Source organism: Enhydra lutris, unplaced genomic scaffold, assembly GCF_002288905.1.
Source record: "Enhydra lutris kenyoni isolate GAN:26980312 unplaced genomic scaffold, ASM228890v2 scaffoldscaffold15, whole genome shotgun sequence".
In the NCBI taxonomy this organism is placed as follows: domain Eukaryota; kingdom Metazoa; phylum Chordata; class Mammalia; order Carnivora; family Mustelidae; genus Enhydra; species Enhydra lutris.
In genome coordinates this window covers 52,812,460-52,826,432 of record NW_019154099.1, presented here as the reverse complement: position 1 = coordinate 52,826,432, position 13,973 = coordinate 52,812,460, and the positions used below count along the sequence as shown (strand labels likewise).

General features: G+C 44.6%; 1 protein-coding gene across 4 annotated transcripts in view; it reads left to right on the top strand.

Annotated features, from left to right (window-relative positions):
- Positions 1 to 13,973, top strand: part of LOC111147042 (gamma-glutamylamine cyclotransferase) — a 58,012-nt gene that overhangs the window by 461 nt on the left and 43,578 nt on the right. For 2 of the 4 annotated variants that reach the window (XM_022502899.1, XM_022502897.1), the window contains exon 1: positions 11,139 to 11,240. The exons of 1 other annotated variant lie outside the window; for it this stretch is intronic. The gene's annotated coding sequence lies outside the window, so the exon portion shown is untranslated. Of the gene's footprint in view, positions 1 to 11,138; positions 11,241 to 12,657; positions 12,794 to 13,973 lie in introns of those variants that run through there. One more of the 4 variants, XM_022502894.1, reaches the window with a different exon arrangement.

The window sequence follows — 13,973 nt, the reverse complement described above, 5'->3', positions numbered from 1 at the left end:
GATTCCTGAGGGGAGGAAACCAAAAGCTGCCCAAGAAATCTACAAACTTCTGGCATTTCCTTGGAGCCCTTAGTGACCCCTCTGAGGCGTGGGGAGAAATTTCTCTTGCTGCCGTGATTACCAAGTGCGGTTATTGCCTTTCACTCTGTCGCCCAAAGATGACTCGGTGATTGTACTTGAAATCCTGTCAGTGCAGTTTTTTAAACATCCCTTCTTGACTTGCTTCAATAAAGCTAATAAAGCTTGCTTTACTAACGTAGAACTGGTAAAAAAAAAAAAAAAAAAAAAAAAAGGCATGAGACTTGTAGCCACTTTTTAGAAAGCAGATCATTCATTTTGCCAGATGTGCTAGGGAGAAATCATGGTTAAAAACGAAAGGTCAGGGATGTCTGCGTGGCTCAGTGGGTTAAGCATCAGACTCATGACTTCCGTGGAGGTCATGATCTCAGGGTTGTGAGATCGAGCCCCAAACGTGGAGCCTGCTTCAGATTCTCCCTCTTCCTCTCCCTCTGCCCCTCCCCGCTCTCTAATAAAAAAGCAAAACAGAAAAATAAAGGACACGTCTAAATCTGTTGGGTTGACCTATATAAAGTGTAGGTCTCACACTGTCCTTATGTACTTTTTCCTATAACGGAGGACTATTCTCCCTGGTCTCATTCAATGTATTGAAATGCTAATATGGAGAGCTCCTGCGGTTTGCCCTCATTTTCCCAAAATGCCTTGTTTTCCTGGAAGGACTCCCAGGAGAAGCCAGAAGGTCTGAATAAGCAGAGGGTCCTGGTAGAGAGCATTTGTATTTCAAAAGCTGAGTTGGTAAAGGTAAATTAATTTCTAATTGGTGGATTTTTGTCAAATATTTTGGACTAGTTGACCTTGCCAACGAGGGTCTTAACTGTTAGCATCAGACTCGAGAGGGTGGTTATTCATGCTGGCCTTACATACTGGGCAGCAGGAAGTAGAAGAGAACAGGGACAGAAGCTGTTACTGTTTTTAAAATTATCTGTTCTTTCTTTCTTTCTTTTTTTTTAATCTAGTGAGATCTCGTGAAAGTTCCAGCCTGTGTCAGCTCTTCCAAGTGAAGTGACTGGAAGGCTTTGTACCAAGTTAGCCAGGCACTTTACCAGGGGGTAGGGGCCCCTGAGGACTGGTACGGAGGTGAATGCCACAGTGTTTGTTTGCAGAGGGACAGGTCCCAAGGAGAGGCAATAAGGGACACATTCAAGCGATCTTAGCATTCTTCTCTAGAACATTCTCTATTCAGGGGCAAACCTTAGCAATTAGAGATTTTATTAAGAGAGCACCAGGTAAACATGACCAGCCTCTCATTTAACAGAGATTCATTCTTTAACCGAAGGTCTCTCTTGTCAGTGAAACTGCTCAGGGCAGGACAGCTTTGTTTAGCTTCGACCTGCCCTTGGACCTGACAACTGTATAGGCAGAGCTTACTGTGGGTAAGGTGTTACCCTCCTGCAGTGGAATTACAGGAAAGACCCAGTTCCTTGGAGTCTCTGGATTTGTATGGGCTCATGGGGTAATAGACACAGTAAAGAGCTAACACGTTAAGGACGAAAGAAATTTCAAAGAAACGATGGTTTGTTGGGCCGCAGAGAGGTGAATGGTCACTGAAGGACCTGGCTACCGTCACATTTGTTCTGGACTTTGAGCAGAGAGTAGAATTTTAATGGGCTGAGGAGTGGAATGGGGCATTCCTGGTTGGCAGACACCATGAACTGAGATAAGGAGCTTAAAATGTAACCATGTTCAGAGATAGCGGAGCAGGGGGTGTGCAGAGTCCAGACTCCATGTAAGAAGGGGTGAGGTGGGAGGCCTGCCTGAGGAGAAATGCTGTCTGGCTGTAAACCCTACTTTTTTTTTTTTTTTTTAAGAAGGGGAGGGGCAGAGGTAGAGGGAGAGAATCTTAAACAGGCTCCATGTCCCCCGTGGAGCTGGACACAGGGCTCGATCTCACAACCCTGAGATCATGACCTGAGCCAAAAATCAAGAGTCGGACGCTTAACCGATTGAGCCACCCAGGTGTCCTTATAAACTCTACTTTTGGATCAAGGTTTGGGTTTTTTTTTTCTTTTTTATTAAAACAAACACAAAAGCAGAGAGACTAGTACAATGAACTTCCCCATTGTATTTACACAAGTAGATCGACCAGTTTGTTAAAACAATTTCTTTGGCCATATCTGCTTCATCTCTTTTGTTGTTGAAGCAGTTTAAATTCCAGACATGTCATGTTGCCCTTCGAGAGCATAGTACGTGCTTCCAACAAAAGGTCTTTTTCTCATATAGCCTTAATACCATCATCATCTCCTGATTGTGTTGGCAATAATTCCATAATATTTTCTAAGACCCAGTCCACAAAGTTCCTTGATCGCCTCAAAAACGCACTTACTTTTACTGTTGGTGTGTGTGAGTTGGAATCCAAACGAGGTCCACATGTGGTGTTTTGTTGAGTAGCTGTTGCCTCTTTTAATCTAGGACACGGGTTTGGCAGACTTTGTGACAAGTGCCAGACACTAACTCCCGCAGGCTTTGGAGGCTGTGTGGTCTCAGTTGCAACTACTCAACTGTGCTTTCCTGCAAAAAGTAGCTAGAGATGATATGGACGTGAATGAGGGTGGCCGTGTCCCAATAAAATTTTGTTTTCAAGGCTTTTGGGTTTGAACTCCATTGGCAGCTGGACTTACCTGAGAGCCAGAGTTTGCTGACCCTGGTCTGTCAAGGTCCCAGTGAGTTTCTTTAGTGCTGGTGATTTACTGGGGGCCCTTGGCTGCCTATAGATGCCTCATGTTCCGGATTTATTTGGCTTTTTGTATAGTATGGTTTAGCTTGTTCCTCTATCCCCTGTAGCTCCTGTAAGCTGGAAGTTAGATCTAAATGTTTAGGTTAATTAGGTTCAGTTTCTCCATTTTGGGCAAGTGTACTAAAGAAGTGATTTGAATTGTTTTTTAATATAAATTTATGACTTTAAAAATCTCCGAAGCCCTCATCTAAGAGGCTCAATATTCCTAAAATAGGTTTTGCCTAATGGCAAAATACACTTTTTTTCTTTCTCATCTTATTTTCCTTACTTGAAAGAGAGGCTATGGTTGCTATTTCTCAAGGATGTAGAGAACTTTGAACCCCTCTGCTAGATCAGTGGTAACTCTCCTCTGTTCACGCTACCCTGTGGCCCCTTGGCTGGGACCACTTTTTCCCGCTGAATGGTAATACCTTCCTTCCTGGGCCCGGGCTCAGGGTTTCAGATGCCATCCAGCAGGGGCTGAGTGATTTCTGTTTTGAAGCCCCTTGTCTCTGCAACACTCAACTTTCTTCACTTGCCCTCCTCTTCATCCCCCGCAGCAGGACTGAGAGCTGGATACCTGGTCCATGGCCTATGGGTCACGCTGTAAGGACGGAGTTCTTATCCTGCTGTCGCATTAGAAGGATTCTGAAGTCAAAAGCTTTGTAAACTCTCACACTTACTATGGTGCTGGATTCCAGGGTGACACAGTTTTGAAGAGACAAGTTTACAAGTAAGAATTGTTTTTTCCTCTGTTCTAGAGTATGTCTTACTCCTAAATCCCAGAGCACCAGAGTAAGTATCTTGACAAAGAGTGTCACTTGGAAGTTCTTGTCTTTCTGTTGCTTAAGTTTAGTAGGTGAAACTGTCTGTTCATCCCTGTACGCATTTTTCCGGATAACATGGTATTGGTCTTTTTCATATTGATTTGTAAGAATTCTTTCTAAGATTTTGTTTATTTATTTGACAGAGAGACACAGCAAGAGAGGGAACACAAGCAGGGGGAGTGGGAGAGGGAGAAGCAGGCTTCCCACTGAGCAGGGAGCCTGATGTGGGGCTTGATCCTAGGACCTTGAGATCATTACTTGAGCTAAAAGCAGACACTTAATGATTGAGCCACCCAGGCGTCCCTGTAAAAATTCTTTATACATTGGAGATGCTAATTCTTTGTCATAGGTGTTAGACCTGTTTACCCCATTTTTTAAACTTTGTTTACAATATTTATGCTCTGCAGAAAATTTAATTTTATATATGGAAAAAAGTAATCAATTTACCCTTTACAGTTCCCTCAACTTATGTTTTGCTTAGAAAGACTTGTCTAGGGGGTGCCTGGGTGGTTCAGTTGGTTAAGCAACTGCCTTCGGCTCAGGTCATGATCCTGGAGTCCCGGGATTGAGTCCACATCGGGCTCCCAACTCCACAGGGAGTCTGCTTCTCCCTCTGACCTTCTCCCTTCTCATGCTCTCTCTTACTGTCTCTCTCTCAAATAAACAAATAAAATCTTTAAAACAAAACAAAACGAAACTTGTTCATTTCAAGACTGTTGGTTTTTTTTTTTTAAGTCTTAGCAACACAGGTAAATGAACATGTCATGAGAACTAGAAACAAATGATTCTATAAAAGAAGAATATTGAGGGGCACCTGGGTGGTTCAGTCGGTTACGCATCTAGCTCAGGTCATGGTCTCAGGGTTGTGAGATCGAGCCCCATATCGGGGCTTATTGACTCTGTGCGGAGTCTGCTTGAGCTTTTCTCTCCTTCTCCTCTGCCCCTCACCACACTTGTGTGCTCTCTCTCTCAATTCAAAATAAATAAGTAACTCTTTAAAAAAAATATAGAAGGGACTCTTTCTACTAGATAATACAATATTAAATCGATTAAATGTTGGTGTTGTTTGGCCGATAAGTGTCGAAGTTGGGATTTGGGTATTTGGGGGATCATTATATCATCGCTTCTGTATAGATTTGACTTTCCATAATAAAAAGTTTTTCTTTAAAAAAAAAAAGGAATAGTAGGGGCAGAAACCACCTTTGTTCCATTTGTTGATATTGAGCCACTATTAAGCTTCTCTGTGTTGGACACTGGGGGTGAGGGGTTAATAAATCCACAGGATCTTGTAACTTAGATTTCTTGTGCAGGAGACAGATATTAATGCTCTGGTTAAGGGCAGCAACTCCCATGTCAGACCACCTGGCTTCCAGTCCTGGCCTTGCCGGGTACTAGCTTCTCGTTTTAAAAATAATGGGATGATAATTATGTCTACCTGGTAGGATTTTGGGGAGGAGTGAATGAGAAAACCCCTGAAAAATCCTTCTTGTGGTACTTAGTGTTTAGTCAGTGCTCAATAAGCTCTGAAGGAGAGAGCGTCCGCAGTGAGGCAGGCAGCGAGCCGGAGAGGTGTGGGTGCCAAGCGCTTGTGTGCAGTGGGGGTCATGACCTGTCTTGGGCTGGGTAAGTAGGTTTGGGAGAACTTTTTGGAGGAAAACACCTTTGAGCAGAGATGTGAGATGTGGAAGATGTTGTCTTTTAATTCCAGTGGAAGTGGGCTTGCTTGGTGTAGTGAGAGGAGGGGGCACAGGTGAAGGCCTCGCCCCGAGAAGCGGTGTTGCCTCGTGCGGCCGGAGCAAGGTGGCACCAGCTTCATGGCTTCCAACAACGCGGACACGGGTGCTCACTCGTCCTCCAGCTCTCTGGGTCAGGAGTCAACATGGGTCCCTGTGGGCTGAAGTCAGGGCATCAGTGAGGCTGTGTCCCCTCCTGGAGGCTCTGGGGGAGACTCTATTTTCTTCCCTTTTCCCACTCCCAGAGGCCGCCCGCATTCCTTGGTTCACGGCCCCCCCCTTCCACCTTGAGAGATGGCATGTCGTCCCTTCGCCCTTCCACTCTGTCCCAGCTCTGTCTCTGCCCCCAGCTAGGAAGGGCTGCTCCACTTTTGAGGACTGGCGTGGTGAGAATGGGCGCATTTGGGTAATCCAGGATAATTTCTGCATTTAAGGCCTTTACCGTTAATCCCATCCCTTACGGCATACGAGGGACCGTGTTCACAGGTTCAGGTTCCGGGGGTCCCTGGGAGGCCTGTGTTTAGTCTGCTCGCCTCGTGCCGCGGGGGCTGCTGCAGGAGCCGGGCAGCGCCGCAGACATGGGGACCGGCAGATGGTCATTACCAGGCGCTACCAATCCTCGGGGCGAGGTGCCTTTGCTCTCCCCTGCTGACCCGGTAACTCCAGACGCTTGGGGCCTCTCCTTTGGCACTGGGGAGAGAGGTTTCTGGGTGACCGGAGACCGATGAGCTCCACCGAACGGCCATCAGGACCTCCCTCCTGTGCCCCGTCTTCCCCACGGGTCCCTCCTGCCTATGCGCCTGGATGGTGCTTTTCCTGCTCACGGCTCTTCAACCACTTACTTTCCTCTGCTATGTTTGCCCGTGTAATTGTCTTCGCACACTAGCCTAAAACCCTGTTGGACTATTTTAAACAAAGTCATGCTAAACTATTTAGCATTTTCTCATATATTAACTCTGTTGAGATTGGAACCACACCTTCCTCATTTTGATTCCCCATTGTACCGTCCACTTAATAGGCCACCAGTAAGAAAAATATTTCCAGTTGGTGAGAGTGTTATTGGAACTCCGATATTTTGAGTTATGTCAGAATAAATGAGAAGAAGAGTAAACTAGAACTTCTCCGTTAATGCTGTCCTCTTCTCCGTGTGTTCGTACCACTGCGTCTGTCTTCAGAGAGAGCTAATTACCTCTTCCTGCTGTTGCCACCTGTCAGAAGGATGCAGCAGGCGCGTTAATGAAAAGTACTAATATTTCTACACCTCGGGGTAGTTTTATTAATTTATGAGCATTAAGTGAGATTTGAAAAGCATTCCTTGAGCCGTTATTTGTACCATTACAAAGCCCTTATTTGTGAGAGGCAGCACAACTGCCTAGACTCTTTCTCCCTCGACTTGGCTTTCTGTAAAGTTAAATATAGATTATGAAGGCCTACAAGGGGAAATCACAGTTGACCCTTGAACAGCACACGTTTGAGCTTCATGAGTCCACTCATGTGCAGCTTTTTTTTTTTTTTATAAATACAGTACTGTAAATATATTTTTTCTTCCTCGTGAGTTTTTAAATAACATTTTCTTTTCTCTAGATTACTTATTCTAAGAATACAATATGTAATACATATAGCATGCAAAATATGCATTAGTTGACACACATGTTACCATGCAGACACCAAGCTCTTGGTAGTTAAGTTTTGGGGGAGTCAGAAGTTACACTCAGATTTTTCCAACGTAGGGTATTGTTGCCCAGCTCCAGCGTTTTTCAAGGGTGACTGTGGTGTATATTATAAATGAATAAAGAACAGTTAGATGGCATTTTGGGGAGTTTTGTGAAGACTAAGTCATTGTTTTTTTTTTTTTCCTCTCTCAGCATTTCATTATGAACATTTCCAGACATACTCAAAAGGAGAGGACAGTAAACCTTAACCCTTCATGAACCAACACAATGTCAGAAATCCATGCACCATCCTGGTTTTGCCACTCTTGTTCCATTAGCCCTTCTCCCTTTGTTTTTTCTTGAGTTTTTGTTTTTTGCTTACTTCTGGGGGATTTTGAAGCAAATACTAGAAATCATGTCATTTTATCACTAAATATTTTAGTATGAATTTTTTTAAAGTTTAGTTTTTTACATAACTATAATCCTCCCTAACAATGAATGAAAAATCCTTAATATTATCTAATACTATATTCAAATATTTCCATTCGCCTAAAAAGGTCTGTGCAGTTGGTTTATTCAAACCAGAGTCAAAACAAAGTCCATTTGTTGTATCTGGTTTTCACATCTCCTAAGTCTCTTTTAATAATAAATATTGGTGTATGTCAGACTTTAGCTTAATTCAGAGTTCTCTTATTCTTACTTTTACCTCTTATTTTTAACTCTGTTTTAGAGTAGGTACATACTCTCATACTTTCATTATTACTAAAATTTATATAAAGTAAAATTGGCCTTTTTTATTGTATAATTCTGTAGGTTTTTAAATTGATTGATGTAACCTTCATCACAGTTCTTTCACAGAACAGTTCCACCACCAAAAAAAGCCAGAAAACAAAACCAAAAAATACCAAGCCCTCCCTCATTCTGTCCCACTGTTAGTCAAACCCCTTCCCCTTCCCCTGACTGCTGACAACCCTTGATCTGGTCTCCATCTTTTTTGTTTGTTTGTTTGTTTGTTTATTTGGGAGAGAGGGCGAGAGGGGGAGCCCACGATGTTGGGGGGTGGAGTCAGAGGGAGAAAGAGAATCCCAAGCAAATTCCACACTGAGTGTGGATTCCAGTGCGAGGCTTGATCCCAGGACCCTGAGAACATGACCTGAGCTGCAGCCAGTCGTCGGATACCTAACAGACTGAGCCATCGAGGTGCCCAGATCTGTCTCCATCTTGAAAAGTTTTTCCTTTCACATGTCACATCATGAATGTCACCTAAATGAGATTAAACAGTATGCAACCCTTGAGACTGGCTTCCGTCACTCAGACATCTGTGAGATTCTTCCGTGCATATATTCCTTTTCATTGCTGAGGAGCGTGTTGCGTCTTAGGGGCATTTCCCAGCTTACGGATCCACGCACTGTGAAAGAACATGGGATTCTTTACAGTTTGGGGGGAATAGGAATGGAGCTGCTGCAAACATTGCTATATAGGCCTTTATGTGATGGAAATTTTTCATCTTTTTAGAGAAGATCCCCAAGAGCAAAATGGCTGGGTCATATGGTACGTGTAGCCTTAACTTTTTGAGAAACTGGCGAACTTTTCCGGAGTGGCCGTACCCCACCATCTTGCATCTCAGCCACAAATGTATGAGAGTTCCAGTTGCTCCATATTTTTGTAAGCACTTGCTATTGTCAGGTGTTTTCATTTCAGCCCTCTAATAGATGTGTTTTTTTAATTATCTGATTTCAGTTTTTTGAGTACTATAAAAAGTTATTTTTAATAACTCTTGAATAAGCTACTGAATTAAATTTACTTTATATGCCTATTATAAAAATAATTATTTCTGGTTTTCTGGTGATATTCCATAATTAAATATGGTAAATGTTCTATATGGAAAATATTAAATTAAAACCAGAATATTATTTAGAGAGAAGACTTTAAGTCCCACCAGTTGACACCATATTTGGCAAAGGGTTACAGAACACTATCAGAATACATTTTGCAGTGGCTCATTCATTATATGTATCTCGGGCATGCCTCATTTCTGTTTTATCATTAGTAACCCATAGTACCATAACTGCTTTTGCCATCAGTTTTCCGTTAGGGTAGATTGATCAGGGAGGGGTCCACCTGGGTGGCTCAGCCAGTGAAGCGCCAGGACTCTTGATTTCCTCTGGGCTCCTGAGATAGAGCCCAGCCCTGCCCTTTATGCTGGGTGTGGAGCCTGCTTGAGATTCTTTCTATCCCTCCTCCTCTCCTCTCCCCCCCACCTCTAAAAACAGCAACAACAACAACAACTGCATTAAAAAAAAGAAAAAGATCGGTGAATAGTAAATTACATGAGAGAAACTGGATATAAGCAGAGAGTAATTTCTCTGAATGCCTTTTTACTACAGTGAACACGACCCTGTTGTGGTTTAAGAATGGACTGCTCCCCTGTGTCTGAGGCAGTAGTGAAAGCGTGTGTTTGAATACCTTGTTCTTTATTAAAGCATTTTGAGCTCAAGGAAGAAAACCATTTGAAATTTGTTTGTGAAATAAAGATTGTGGCCCTCTCTTTGGATGATTCAGGGACCACAATCACTGGTCACTATTGCCTCAAAGTGTGGAATTGCCTCCAGGATCAATTACCGAAATGTCGCTGCTAATGTTGTCCCTCCCTTCTCAAATGAGATCAAACTGTGGAAGTCTCAGGGTGCACAGGGTCATGGCTGAGGGAGCGGCCTTGTCGTGTCTGCCCCATTAGCTGCTATGGTTTGAGCTTCCAGTTGGTAGTATTTAAAAAGAGTGGAAATTATTGTCATCTAGAATCTCTGTGTTTGACTTCTGAAAAGTTGCTGAAGGGTTAGGCCTATTGACAGACCTGCCTTTGTAACACAGCGGCATCAGAAAGAAAAACAGCCTGACAAAGGAAGATGGAGGGCAAGTTGCTGATGGGCTTGAGGTTGTTGTGGTATGAAGCCTAAGAGGCCAAGTGTTAGGAAGATTTGGTTCAAAATGTAAAGAAATGGGATGGGTTTCCATGGCTACGTCATTTTTTGTTTAAAACTAGCAGTAATTGACCCTTACGTCAATTAGGATTGGGATACATTAGAAATAGAGAAGGAATAGGAAGGTTGTTACCTCCACTGGACCTAAGTCTTTGTTTTGTTTTAAAAACTGATTGTAGATGTTCTTTAAACTTTATTCCTGTTGATATTAATAAAGTCCTATAAGTGCACATATATATTGGGGGTGGGGAAGGGGCAGTAGGCATGTATGGGGCCTTAGGTTGGGGTTTTAGAATACCAGCCTAAGACACCTGCTGCCCCCTGGTGGCGGCGTATTAAACAGTGCGGTTCCGAGGCGCGGCATTCTGAAGACTGGAGTCCTAGTTGTCCCAGAGGATTGTAGGGGCGATCAGGAGAGGTTTTCTCTTTCCGACTCTGTTCTTAATTACTATCTGTGTGATCTCAGGTGAATCATCTAGTTTGATTACAGCCTAGACTTCACTCCTTCCCTTTAAAATGCAATTTTGAAAGTTTTTTCCAGCTTTCACATCTTAAAATTCTGAGGGTAATACATATTATATCCCGAAAGATGTCAAGTTCCCCTTTTTCCCTTAGCACCTAAATCCTAACAAATCCCAGATAGTCACTTAAAGCAGACTCTAGAGTAACTCCCGAGGCTTGCTGTGGGTTCATCTCCGGACAGCGGCACAGTCCAGAATGAACCAGTGCCATGATCCCGTGTTATGATGAAAGCTTACAGGTCATATCATTTAAAAAATTGTTTTTTATTGTGGTACAAAAATAACAAAACTTACCATTTTTATGTTTACAGTTCAGTAAAGTATACTCACAGTGTTGTACAACACGCCTCCCAAACTTTCATCCTGCAAAACTGAAGCTGTGCCTGTCAGACAACAGTTCCCCTCTCCTCCCCTAGCTCCTAGCAACCACGTTCTCCTTCCCACCTCTGTGAATTTGATGATTCTAGGGACCTCACATAAATGGAATCATACGGTATTTTTCCCTTTGTGACTGGTTCGTTTCATTTCGTGTACCGTCCCTAAGGCTTATCCATTTTGTAGCATGTGACAGCATTTCTTTCCTTTTTAAAGGCTGAATACTGTATACAGAGACCACATTTTATTTACCGATTCATCTAAGGATGGGCACTTGGGTGTCTCCCACTTCCTTGCTGCTGTGGATAACGCTGCCGTGAACAAGGATGATAGTCTACAGCGTTGATGAATGTGGAGAAGGTTTGTACGATTATTTTCCATGCATAAAGGGTTAAAGTTCAGTATAAAGAACATCATTCAACCATGCTAGAAAATATGGCTTTGATGAGGATGTGTAAGTTAAAGAGGGACATTTATTGGACATACAAGCCCTATGCCAGGCACTTGTTATCTGTGGTACACTCTGTTGTTTAGTCCTTAGAGGAATTCTGTGATTTGCCCTTCTCTTGGAAGGGTACTAATACTTACGACAATCACTGTGTGGCAGAATTTTTAAATGTTATTTCATGTAATCCTCATATGCTAACCCTTGAGGTGGGCATTATTATCCCCATTTTTTAGGTGATGTACCTAAGGTTCACAGAGATGAAACACTTGAACATGTCGCATAGCTGAAGGGTAGCAGGGTTTTACCTGACCATGAAGCAAACCACATCTATCGCAGAAGTTTATGTGTTCCTCATATACCGTGCTTTCTTCTGCTTCCAGAAATAACACTATACATCAGTGATCTGAAGGGTGTCGGGACAATATCAAGAAATTACACTGCTATAATAACTTATAAATAGAAAAACTTCTGTAGTGCCTTTCCATTAAATAGCGGTCCTTGGGTCTTCCTTGCAGGGAAACAGCTTTGATTTCAGATGAATTTGTCTGCAATGTATCAAGGCTTACCTCCTGAGTGATTTTACAAGTCTCCCTAGGACTTCCAAAAGAGTGGTTCTCATGTGCCAGTCCCCCCATTTCTGAGGTTATCTTGCACTGTATTATTTTTCCCCTTTCCTTTCTCCCTTTCCTTTGGCTTGGCAGAGAGCTAGGACTATTTTCACAGCTCTCTGCCCCCATCTCTCTTGAACTCTGTGCCGGTTGGGGTTGGAGTTTTGATCTGCTCCTTGCATAGTGTCCTTACGCAGGTAAAGGGCTATGAGGTGTTGTCAGAGGTGCAAGTTTTCTTGGAGCATCAGCAAGCTCTCGGAAAGACCCACTGGAACATTTTCTCACATGTGGGATTTTTAGGTTACTAGAGATGTCGTGATACAGCGTCCAAGCAACCATTTAAGCTTCTCTAAGCGTTCCCGTGCCCTTAGAATGACTTACGGTGAGAATTTAAAATCCTAGCGATAGGTGAGAGTCGAGAATGCTTCGGAGGATTCATTCAAGGTCTTCAGTAGTTCCTGAGTACAGGGTGTTGGCCAGTAAGCAGAGAACGTGGGAGTGGCAGAAATTGTGGTCACTAGCAAATATCCAGTCTCTCCTTCCTGAGTTACCGATCCGCAGTTTTATTCAGAGTGGCGGTGTGCCTCAAGTCATGGTAAAGGACAGGAAGCAGAAATCTGTGGGACTTCTGGCAGTTTTGCAAAGGAAGGAACCTGAGTCCGCTGGAAATCGGTCCTTTTCCTCACCCTGCCCTTCCTGCTTTCTCCTCCTTTGCATGAAGACATTCTGGCCAACGGACTGTCCACTGTCTTTTCTCGTAAGAGGCTCTCGAGAATGGAAGCCACACGCTACCAGCAACACAGAGGAGCCTGGTGGCCTGGCGTGCGCACACGACCTCCAGTGCCTTCTCCGCCCTTGTGAGTGCGTCTGCCCGATGCGGCTTTGCAGCCCCTTCTGGAAAGAGGCGAATCCCTCTCTCCACCCCGTGAACCCGGAGTGAGTGGGTTGAGAAGGCTGTCCTTTCAGTGGGCCTTGGTTACGTGGGGTGTCAGAGCCGGGGTGGCAGGAGAGGAGGGTTTACCTGCGGGGGAGATGCTTGTCCCTGAACTTGGAAATTAGTTACGTGTGGAAAGATTGATCACATAATGAACCGTGCTAAAGATAATGGGAGTCGGGCTTGCTGCTGTTGAAGGGAGTTGCCAGTACAGAAATTTGGAGAGCGAGGTGTGAATCGGGTCAGGTGTGTGGGTGTGAACTGATGGTTTTCAGTGCACATTCATATAAATATGTGTGTGTTTTTATGTCTGTGTCTATAAACGTGTCTATTCATATATATGGGTGCACACGTGTGTGTCGCACTGAGGGAGCCTGCGTGGGCAGCTGGTACCACACCAGCAAGAAGCACACCTCCCACCCAGATCTTGGCTCCTAGAGACCATTTTCCAGCACAGGTGGGAGCAGAGCTCCTTGGAGAAATGGCCGGTTCCAGACCTGGGACAGAGAAAGTGCGCCGGCAAGCAGGGAGGTGCCTTCTGACCTTTGAGGTTCGGTGGCAGAAGCGGCCCTGCTCGTGAGGGAGGATTACACAGGGGAGATGAGGTTGGGGGCACCTGGGAACCGTGAAGGACGAGTAGGAGTTTGCCAGGCAGCGCGCTGAGGAAGGAAGCAGTAGCTGAGGGGCAGTGGCGGCCTTACGAGTGAAGAAGGGGACGGATGACACCTGCCGCGGAGCAGTGGGACGTGTTTGGCCTACATGTGCTGAAGAGAAAAACGGGGCTGGATGGTGATTGGCCTGTGTGAGCCACACGCAGGGACTTAGACTTGACTCTTTTGACCATGTTGTCTGTACCCACCTACCGGAGCCCCCCCAGATCTCAGCGACTGCGGACAACATGCGGCGTTCCCCGGTTTCTGCTGGTGGGAGTCTGGGAGCCACTGGGCTGCGGGGCTGCGGCTCAGGGTCTCCAGGAAGCCGCAGTAAGGGCCTTGGCCGGGCCTGTGGGCATCTCCAGGCTGACGGGGAGGCTCTCCTTCACGAGCTAGCCGGCAGGCCTGGGTCCTTTCCAGCCGTTGGCAGAGACCTCAGTCGCTCTCCGC